Source organism: Seriola lalandi, unplaced genomic scaffold (genome assembly GCF_002814215.2).
Source record: "Seriola lalandi dorsalis isolate HSWRI2012SDOR001 ecotype SW California unplaced genomic scaffold, Sedor1 jcf7180002052064, whole genome shotgun sequence".
NCBI classification, from domain to species: Eukaryota; Metazoa; Chordata; class Actinopteri; order Carangiformes; family Carangidae; genus Seriola; species Seriola lalandi.
The window spans coordinates 9,034-11,321 of record NW_019522617.1 but is presented as its reverse complement, the minus strand read 5'-3'; the positions used below and the strand labels follow the sequence as shown (position 1 = coordinate 11,321).

Below are 2,288 nucleotides of genomic sequence, written 5' to 3'. Positions count from 1 at the left end.
AATAACTCCGCCTCTTTCACATGAACGCGATCGTAACCGGACATGTAAACCCAAGGTTAACTGAGTCAGCTGATAGGCAGCTTCGCAGTACAGGTTATCAGTATGGTCGAAGTTAGGTTCAGTCAAGCCAGATTGCTAAAAGTTATCCTGGGTGTGTTGAATTTGCTTCATAGTACAGGCCTCTGGATTGGTTAAACCTGGTTTAGATAACTATTGCTTAGATCAATCAGGATTAGTTATATTTAGACTAGTGAAACCTGGATTAGACAAACTTTAGTTAATTAACCCCTGGTTATTTAAACCTGGATTAGTTACAACTGGTTCAGTTAAATCCTTCATATCTCTATGTAAGCCAATCACTGGTCCTGATGAGTGACATCACAATGACATCACCTCTCCTCTGTCTCCTCAGTGGTGGAGGAGAACTGCTTCCCACCTCCCTCTCCTCCCCCTCTCCCTCCTCCCTCTGATGACGACATGTTCCTTCCACTGTCCAATGATGGCTCAGAACTGCCAGCCCCGCCTCCTCCACCTCCACCCAGCCAGGAAGTTGACGGTACCTGTGTGTTCCTGTCTGTACCTGTCTGTCTGATTGTCTCTCAGTCTGTCTCTCTGTCTGTCTGTCTTTCTGTCTGTCTGTACCTGTCTGTACCTGTCTGTACCTGTCATCTGTCTGTCTGTCTGTACCTGTCTGTTTGTCTGTCTGTACCTGTCTGTCTGTCTGTACCTGTCTATCTGTTCTGCTCATGAACAAAGTCATAAACTAAAACATAAAAGTGACAGTTCACATTTTACTGAAGTTTAAACCTTTAAATCAGTTTTCCAGGAGCCTTGAAAAGGTTCCAGGAGTCATGGAGTTCCCTGACAGGAACAGAAAATGTTATATTTCTTGGTCTTTAAATCTGCGTCACACATGAACAGAAATACACAGAGACAGTTAAAGACTATTTGTTAGAGAGTTCAGTGAACCAATCTCAAGTAAAGGATTTATAATGAAGCCTCACATGAACAAAACTGCACATGGTCAGTTATCAACAAACGACTCACACTTTCTGCTTAATTCAAACCCTTTTAATAAAGATTATTATTATTTTTAGTAAGGAGTCATTGAGTAAGTCCTGGTAATCTCAAAAAGAGAATCAGGAGCAGCACGTTCCAAACTCCACTCACTTTAATTTAAGGCTTTGGTGATTCACCGAACGTCCCCGAACAACGTGAAAATGTTTGTACTTCTTCTTCTCTGGTGTTTTTCTTCAGTGGCCCTCCCCTCCAGGAGGAGTCGCCGCCGTCGCTCACCACCCACCACTCGCTCTCTCTCTCTGAGGGTCCGCTCAGGCCCTGCCTCCCGCTGCCGCTACACACGCTCTCTCTTCCTGCCTGCTGTCCAATCACGTAAGCCGACGGAGGACACAGGTGTCGTCCAATAGAAATTCAGGAGAAATGAAAGTTATGCTATATTTAATCAATAAGATGTGGTATGGTAGAGAAAGAAAGCAGGTTCCAGGAGTCCTTGAGAAAGTTCTAGGGGCTCTCAAGAGGTTTTGAGGAATTTTTGTGTAAGTACGAGGGACAGCTGAGGAGGTTCTAGAGGTAATCTCAGTTCTTCAGGAAATTCCAGTAAGTAAGTTTTAAGGTCCTTGGAATAGTTAGCAAATAACAACAATAACAAGTAGCCATGACCCTTGAGTAAGTTCCAGGTGTCAATCAGCAGATTTTAGTTTAGGTTTGAGATGTCCTTAAGAAGGTAGAGAACTTTCAGGGGTGCTTGAAAATGTATAAAGAGTTTTCAGCAGGTTCCAGGAGCCCTGGAGGAAGTTCTAAAGTCCTTCAGTAGGTTCCAGACATCATTAAGGATTTGGGGGGGGGTCCTTGAGGACACCAAGAAAATTTATATGAGCATTAATAATGTTTAAAGGGTCCTCAAGAAGGCTTCAAGGATCATTGAGAAAATTCCAGGCAGGTTTTGTAGGTTCTGTTTTCTCTGAGTTCAAGGACTGTGAGTAGGTTCAGAAGAACGACTCAAGGATTTGAGGAAATTCAAGGGCTTTGAGGAGATTGCAAGAGTCCTTGAGAAACATGGAGGGGTTCTTGAGTGAGTGATAGAAGTTCTTATAGTGCTTGAAAAATGTCTAAGGTCCTTGATTAGGTCCCAGGACCAGCAGGCCTTTTACAGTCTGAGGATCAGAGATTGTCTCTGCAGACAGATGCTCACTCTGATGTCCTGACTCAGCTTCTCTCTGTCTGTCTGTCTGTCAGTGATGATCCCCCCTCCTCCCCCCTACCCGCCC

At 44.1% G+C, this 2,288-nt stretch overlaps 1 pseudogene across 1 annotated transcript in view; it reads left to right on the top strand.

The window, feature by feature from the left end:
- LOC111649875 (uncharacterized) overlaps positions 1-2,288 on the top strand; it is a 5,772-nt pseudogene that overhangs the window by 1,327 nt on the left and 2,157 nt on the right. Inside the window, exons 2-4 of the transcript XR_015436778.1 lie at positions 389-556; positions 1,258-1,392; positions 2,257-2,288. The exon at positions 2,257-2,288 is cut by the window's right edge and continues 116 nt beyond it. The product of XR_015436778.1 is annotated as an uncharacterized LOC111649875 (transcript). The remainder of the gene's footprint in view (positions 1-388; positions 557-1,257; positions 1,393-2,256) is intronic.